An 8,717-nucleotide genomic window follows, 5' to 3' on the forward strand; every position below is an offset into this window, starting at 1 on the left:
ACTCGCCCCGTCTGGCCCAGTTCTGGCCACCGGTAACCCAGGTCACCACCACTGGGCCTGCCTGAGTTCCCACCATGCCCTTCCCCTGGTAACTTCAGTCACCTTCAGTGACTGTGGCACTGACAGAAGAGGTTCACCCTGTCAGAAGGAAGGTGAGCACCCCGCCTCCACCCCCTTCTCAGTTTCCTCACCAGTCGCACATGGTAATCCTGCCTCATCTGGCCCTTTGATTTCTGGGGGGCATCCTGGTCCCCATGGTGGTGGCTACTTGCAAAGCAATCCCAGTTCAAAAATATTAATATTTGTCTTGATTCCAGGGAGAAATCACATGTGCATAACTTATTATGTTGTAGGGACAAACGAGGCCAGGCACAGAAGACAGCAGGAAACAGTGTTCTTTGGCTGCAGCCAGGTTCAGAGGGCACAGCTTTTGCTGTAACCAATCAATCCCCTGAACCCCACTTCAGGGAGTTTCAGAGTTTTATACCCAGCATGTAAGGGGAGGGACTCAGAAGTTCACAGTCTGCAGAAGTTCACATATAGCAGCTTTTTCTTTCACTGTTTTGGGCAAGTTAACCCTTCAAGGACAACACCTGAGAAGGGGAGAGCTGCTTCTCCCTTGTCTTTCCTCCCCTGCCAGCTGTTACCATGGAGCCCAGTTGGTAACTTATCTTAGAAATGTAGACGTCTCTGTGAAGCCCAGCTCAAGGCCAGAGACCTTGTTTGCACATTTCTACAAACTACTATACTGGATACATGTTTATGAGAAACTAATAAGGGGATGTCCAGCACCTGGAGTGCTGATTTCTTCCCCGGCCAGTGGCCAAGTAAAACAGAGCAACACGAAAATAGGAAGTTTATCTACATTGAACTCTTTTGCAGAGACTCTTTTGCCGACAAGGTGAAGATTTCTGGAGAAACCCAGTTAAGATTTTCTGTGGAGAAAGGGGGTGCCACTGCAATTACAATATATTGTTACTATTGTCTATTTTCTTATTGGCTATGGTTGTTAATTTCTTACTGTGCCAAATTCATAAGCTTTATCATAAGTATGTGTGCAGAGGGAAAACATGTACTCATAGGGTTCAGTACTGTGTTCAGGGCATTCCCTGGGGTCTTGGAACATGCCCTTCATGTGTGGGGGGACAAGTGTTCTACAGCCCCCCGGTACTCCAATAGGGAAGAAACCATTGCACTATTTTGACGTCTCTCTCCCTGGCTCCTTCCTACACAAATGCAGTCTGATGCAAATCCTGCCAGTCTTCTTGAAATGTCATGTTACTCAGATCCCCAAGATGGTTGTGACACTTAAAGGCAGAGTGAGAGGAAGGGCATTCCAGGGGAGGGAACTGCATGTCTAAAGGCACACAATGTTGGGAACCAGCCAGTGTTCTGGAGGCCCCTCACTTGGCATGTGTTTCAGAGGTTTGGTGGCCAGAACCCTTTCTGACCCCATGTCCTTCAAAAGCCCTCCTCCTATTGGCTCTTAGTTTTCTGGAGAGCCTGTGGAGCCCAGTAATAGTTTCTGTCTGCATCATTTCTCCAGGAGCAATGAGCTTCTGAAGTCCATTGCCCAGGTGAATGCAGGACTTCCTGCGCTCACAGCAGAACAAACTGAGGATCTCCCTGACTCCATTGCTTTTCCACGTGGGAAACAAGCCTGTGTCCTTCAGCCTTTGAAGTTTGGAGCCAGGCTACTGCCTTTCACCACCAAAGAGGCCAACCAAACTTTTCCACCTTAGTCTTTCTTCAAAGTCCCACAGGAGACGGGTCCCCATCCTTTCACCACCTGCTGGCTCTGGCCGCAGCTCTGAACTTTGACTCGGGAAGTTTTGGCTCATGGAGCAATGACAGGGTATTAGTTCAGTGTGGCTGGGCTATTTGGACACTGGCCAGGTAGGAAAGGAGAGCTCTCTTGGCCTCTTCATGGAGGACATTTATATTAGTTTCAAAAAACAAAGCAGTTGTACTGTACACACGCCTGACCACACCCGCCCCGCCTCTTCTTGGAGCCAGCCTGGAGAAGGCCTGGCTGGAGGTTAACCTGGGCCTGTGTTCATGGGCAATCATGCAGCATCTTCAAATGCAAGGTGCCACCTCCTGAGGACTTGAGATCTAAGAATTCCCATGAGCCCAGAATTCTTCACTATTGATAGCTTGTTGATAGTTTCTAGTTAAATATAGAAATTTTGGTAGCTTCCACCAGCCTTTGACAATATCACCCAGAGATAGAGAGATTTGACCTGGGACCTTGAGGGGAGTCTTCTGGTCGCCATGGAAACTGATTGCAACTGTAAGCATGAAGCGGATTGTTGACCAGATCGAAGTGTTCCGAGAGACACGGTCCCTGGTGGGTTTACATCTCTGCCGGTCTGTGCCATCTCTGCCGGGCTTCATTCCTTCTGCCCAGGTGTGTGACATATGTGAAGCTCACAGTTCTATAATGCTTTCTCTGGGGTCTTCCAGGGGATCTCCTGCCCCCGCCCCAAGGGGAGGAGATACAGGAGCGGGGATAGGAGATTCTGACTGGAACCCACAGAGGAGCTAGGTAAAGCTGGAGAAGCCACACATTTTCCTCAGTGAAAATCGGAATGACACTCACAATGCCTGGCCTACACTGCCATCTGCTTAAAGGAGATCAAATACAGGGGAGTGACTTGTGAATCATAAAGCACCATACAAATATCAATTACCATTATGGTCCTTGACTTCCCAACAGTCCCCAGGGGCTGGAATAAGAGCCAGTAACTTACAGAATAATGAGAATAATGACTAACAATTATGCAGTACTCACAGCTCTGAGGAGCCACACTTCATGTGAAGTATTTAATTCCACTACCCCTAGCGTAGATATTGTACTAGGCCTTTCGGTTCCAGGTGAGGACTGGAGGTGTGGAGGGCTTGTGGTCAGGACTTCAAGTTTTCCCTTCAGCAAACACAAACATCCTGTCACTGCTCCAAGAGGGTCCACTTTTTTGTAGTGCTGTGGTTTGGATGCGACGTGTCCCTCAAAACTCCTGTTAATGCAGGAATACTCAGAGGTGAGATGATTGCACTGCGAGACCCGTACCCTGGTCAGTTCATCCTGGTTTGAATGGACGGACTGGGTGGTTACTATAGGCGGGTGGGTGTGGCTGGAGAAGGTGGGTCACGGGGGGCTGCCCTGGGAGGGTGCATCTTCCCTGGGGTCACTCCCCTGCTCTCTGACCCCGTCTTGAGCAGAGCAGCCTTCCTAGTGCCAGGATGTCTGACCCGCCTTGGGCCCAGAGTTAAGGAGTCGAGGTCTGAGTCCACGGACTGAGGCTTCTGAAACCATGAGCCCAGATAAACGTTCCCTCCTTCAAATTGTTCTTGTTGGGTATTTTGGTCACAGCTATACAAAGCTGACTAAAACACATAGTGTGTCCTCACGCTGACAGTCTCCGGGGCGCATGGCCAGGCCCTTCCTCGGAGCTCCGTGCCATCTTACTCTTCTCTGGGCCCTCAATCGTCTCCCTTGCTCCTTGGGTCTCCTTCCTGCCCAGGGTTGAGGCTGGTCTCCATCTCTGAGGGTCGTGGTAAGAAGTCCTGCTCTAGGGCCTGGAAACAAGGCCCTGTCCTCGGGGGCTGAGAGGATCTCTCTGCTCAGGTATCCTGACTGCTCAATTATCTTTTGCCTTTGACCAAAATCAACCCCAGGAGAAACACCCCAAATCTTTGGAAGGTGAGCTCTTGAGTTCTGTCTTGGGCCAGCGACACCCCCCGACCTGGAGTCAGGTGCACCCCTCAGTGTAGTGCCCCTGAGGGTCTGGGGTGAGGACTGGTGGCAAAGCAGTGTCTCCATACAACCACTGTCCATGCTGGCTCCTGCCATCTCACCCTGTCTTCCAGTCCTTTGGAGTACTTTCTGGTCACTCTCTGGGGCCTGTTCCTGGAAGCTGCACCTGGTGTTCCAGGCCCTGACCCATCAATGAATGCCCCTTTGTATTTCAACGGAAAAACGTTTTGTTTCCTCCCAATTCCAGTCAGGACACCCGGGTCAGGGAGAGGATCCCAGCTCGCACCCTAACCTCAGGCCCTGGAAACTCCCCCAACCAACTCAGCCCAGATCAAGTAGCCACCAGGCACACCAGGCCCACTTTGCAGGGTGCGCATATTTTTTACAGCAAAGCCTGCCTGTCGCTCTCTTGGGCTCTAAATCAAATGCACGTTGCTGGGGCTGTCTCAGAGGAAGCCGATTGGCTGTGTTAATAGTAACAATGCACTCATAATGCTCTTTTCAATTTGAATTAATTTTTGCAGCTAATTCTAGCTACTGAATGTCTTCATTTAAAATACACATATCCATGTATTTTGTTCAGTATTTTAATTAGGCCCAAAGGAATATACTTTCAAATTTGGGCACACTTCATTTGTTATATTAATGAAAAGGCGCTTTAAATCAAGTTTCACGTTGAGGTTTCATTGTGTATGCTGCTCTCAGACACCTCTAAAAGAGATTTACGGTCCAGGTAGTAACCACAAATACTGGCAGTGGACATGCTGTTAATTTAAAACGGAAAGTTTTCTTTTGAGGTGCAGCAAGAAAAAAAAAGAAGGTGCAGCTAACTTCCCCGGACAGTGGCCCTGCCCCACCCAGGCACGGGATCAGAGCCCTGCACTGTGGGCCTGAGCCGCAGCTGCTGACTTCCTGTCCTCGGTGACCTGTGTTGGGTGACTTCGCTGTGGAACTGCTTATGATGGAAAACAGAGATTTCAGATAATGGGGTGCATCTTTTTAAAGAGGACTTTTAAATGTGCAGGCAAAATGTATTATTCTTGGCTGGATGAGATTCAGCATGAAGAGCACTGAAGGGCTTCTTTAGGGAAAGTTCTCATAGAATACAACAGTGTAGTATGTGAAGCGTTCCATGAAACATCTGGGATTCACATCTGGCCTGACTTTAAAAATCATACTTATTATTATACAATAATGCACGATAACAGCAGTTTGTTGAGCACTTGCTCATTGTGGCCGGGTTCATTATGCCATCAACCTACCTGCTGGCCTCTCTAGTCACACAGGCCTGGTTGCCTGAGGATCATATCAAACTCTTTACTACCTCAGGGCCTTTGCACATATGTTAACCATCTGCCCAGAATGCTCTGCCTGGGCTTAGTGTGGTAGCATCTTTCCGATGCTCCAGGACTCCAGGAGGGCATTGCTAACCATCCCGATGGCCCCTTGGAATGCTCTCACAGAGCATTGTTGGAATTATTTTTCCTTCTTCCTACCAATGGCCCCAATCCTGGAGTTATATTAATTTTGTATTTACTTGTTTTGTTTCTCTTTCACTTACAGTCGTCAGATAAAATACAGGATACCCAGTTAAGTATGAATTTCAGATATGCAATGAATACACTATTGACACATATGCTAAAAGAAGAAAATTATTGTTTACTGAAATTCAAACTTAACTGGACATCTCCTCTACTCATTTGTTAAATATGACCATTCCCAGGGCCCATCTCACTGGGTGCTCAAGAACTATCCACTGAACGTACCTTCGCACACCCTGGCAGACCCCCTAGTTGGCGCCCCTTCCAGACACCACACAGAGGACTGTTACCGACCCAGCCACTGTGTCCCACACCCCTGAACACATCAGCACCCAGTCCTCCTAATCCCCATGTCAAAACACTGGAGCCCGGAGTGGGTCAGCAGAGCTCGGTGACCATCTGAACAAGAGGCCGGGGAGCCAGTCCGGGGAGATCAAGGCAGACCTTCAGGGTGCACGGGCAATTTGGGGAAGAGGGGGCTGTGGGGCAGGGCATGGCAGGCAGGGAGGTGACAAGTCTCAGCTGAGAGGCGGCAGGCATGACCTCAGAGAAAGGCGCATCCCTGAGAGGCGCTGTCGTCATGGAGACCAGACATATGGGCCAGGGAGCTGGGGAGGCAGGAGCAGGGCGCTGTGCAGACAGCATTCAGGGGAGCTCTGCGTGCACGGCACAGAGGGTCACTGAGCATAGAGCACCCAGACATGTCGAGGAGGCGGGGCTGCGACTCCGATGGACAGGAGGTGTTCTGGAAAGTTCCAGAAAGATGCCAGAGGCAGATCTTCAGGAGACAGCATCTCCTGCCAGACAGAATCCTCCAGAGGATGCACACTTTCCTCCTTCAGGGTCCACAGAGACCCAGGGTCCCTGCTGGCTGGGAGTGCTAGGTCCCCCCCCAGAACCCCCTGCTGCCAGGGGGGCTCCTGTGGATGTGCCTTCTACGAGGCCATGCTCTCTGCTGCCCCTGCCTGCTGCGCCCCCGTCCCAGAGCCTCCTCTTCCCCAAGTCACCAACACACTCTGAGGGTCTCTGGCCCCTGCAGACCTCAGAGCCACGCCAGGCCAGGTCTCCCTTGACCCGAAGCAGGGCGACCCACGGATGGGGGTGGGTTGGGAGCCACCGTCTCCTGGTGGGAAGCAGGTGGCAGGGCAGAGGGGCTGCCCCAGCCTCGGCACACAGTTCTCAGGCCCAGAGACTGCAGCAGACACCAGGTTGCCATGCTTGCCCTCCCAGTCCGGAGACTGCCGCGGCGGGTTCTCTGGAGACGCCTGGCAGAGGTCTCCCCGAGGCTTCCAAGAGCAACAGCCTCTAAACCAGTGGGGCTGAGTCAGCCCCGGGCCTCCCGCATCTTGCTCTGGATGCTATGAAGGACACAGGCCTCCAACCTCGAGGTGGGCAGGAGAGGCTGCAGAGGGCCAGTCCTCCCCACATGGCCTCCCTGTGCTGGACAACCCCTGGACAGCTGAGCCTCTGAGCTGCACAGCGAGGCCCGAGACCAATGCCTGCTGTGCCTGCCTGGCACCCAAGTCCCCACCCTGGTGCAGACCTCAGACGGTTGCCCCAGGGCCGTCCTGCCCTCACCCCTGTCCTGAGCTCCCACCCAGTGGGGCTCCTTGTGCTGCACCAGGAGGCCAAGTGGTGTTCACCCTCCAGGTGGCCTCCAGGGTGGTCTGTGCCTGGGGACATCCTTATCCAAGATGCCTCCTGGAGGGGACTCTCTGGTCCAGTGGACAGGAACAAACTCGCAGCCTGACCAGACCCTTCCCAGCTTCTCCAGCCTCAGGGCGCCTCCTGCTCCTCCAAAACCTCAGCCCCCCCACCTCAGGGCTTCCCCACTGGCCCCTCGGTCTCAGCTTATGCCTCTTCTTCAGAGAAGCCCTTCCAGATAGATCTGCCTGGGAACTTCCCCATCGTCTATCATGTCCCCTGCATTTTTCCCTCTGTGACATGAATTTCCACCTCCAACTGTTCATCTGTCGGTTTTGTTCCTTGTCTGTCCCTCCACGTCTCTGAAGTTGATTGACTCACACTATATATATATAGCTCCTGGTATGGAGTGGACTCCTCTCTCTCATATTATGTACATAATATTACCTAATGTATATATCATAAACACACAAATATGAAACCGTTCAATCTCCCCTTCCTTGGACTCCCTATGTCACTTTGTTGGTGAGTCTGTAAACATATTTTGCCATGATTATAATGATTTAACCAATTGCTCTATTTCTTACTGAACATGAATCCTGCAGGGCCAGCATATTAGTTTGTTGTTACTATGACAAAATACCTGAAGCAGGTTAGTTTATAAAGAGAGGCTTATTTTGGCCCACGGTTCTGGAGGTCTGGGCCAAAGATCTGCTTCTGGTGATGGCTTTATTGCAGAGTCCCAAGGTGGTACAGGGCATCACGTGACCAGAGACAAGGAGTGCAAGCATGTATGCCTGTGTGTGTGTGTCTCCTCGGTCTCTCCCCTTCCTCTCTCTGTGCTCTCTACCCAGGGCAGGTGCTCAGCCTCATCCTGTTGACCTGAATGGTTTCCTCCTGGTTCATGGGCATCTGGAGAAGGAGGCAGGATTTCCTACCTGCCCACAGGGCTCCTGAAACCCCGCCAGGGAACGCCACAAGAACCCCCATTTCCTGGGAGATCTGGACACGATTCCTGTTGTACAAGTGAGAGGCTGTAAAGGGAAGGTGATGTGGTTTGCCTGAGGCCTTTCTGACTCCAATTGTCCCCACTCCCACTTTATCCCCAAGTAAAAGAGGAAAACTGCATTTTCTTACCTTTAAAGAATTAAGGAATGGAAACATGGACGGGACATCATGAGCCCCAGGCGGTGGCCATTCTGAATCCTGATGATGTGTGTCTCACTTTGGAAGGACCCCAGCCCAGCCAGGATGCAGGCCCTCCCCGGCCCAGCATCCCTGGCCTCCTGGGCCGCGCCTGCTTGCAGCCCCCGAGCTCTCAGGGTGGAGACTGCCCCCCACCCACTTACTCTGAGGTCACTTACTCTGAGGCTAGGACATGTGCAAGGGGGCTTTTGTCTGCCCCGACCCTGGCCTGGCCAGAAGGATCCCAGCTTAGGGCTCTGTTTCAGGGCGACTTGTCTGGGATCCTCGAGCAGCCAGGGCTGGGCTTCAGGGCACCAGGGCCAGCCGTCCTCAGGATGGCCGTGGAGACAGAGGTGTGCTGTCCCATGTCCTGAGCAGAAGTGACAGGAGCCTCAGAGCTCACCCAGCTCCGAGTGCTTATCAGATGGCAGCAACTGCCCGAGTGTGGGTCCTCTCTCACTAGCCGCCCACCCTGGGCTGCAGCCTTGATCCCACCTGTCACACTAAACAGCTGTTCTCCTGGCCTGGGAGCCAGCAAGGGACTTCCAGGCCCCAGGGTACCAGAAAGCCAGCGTGTGTGTGTGTGTGTG

Source organism: Marmota marmota, unplaced genomic scaffold (assembly GCF_001458135.2).
Source record: "Marmota marmota marmota unplaced genomic scaffold, marMar, whole genome shotgun sequence".
NCBI lineage: Eukaryota > Metazoa > Chordata > Mammalia > Rodentia > Sciuridae > Marmota > Marmota marmota.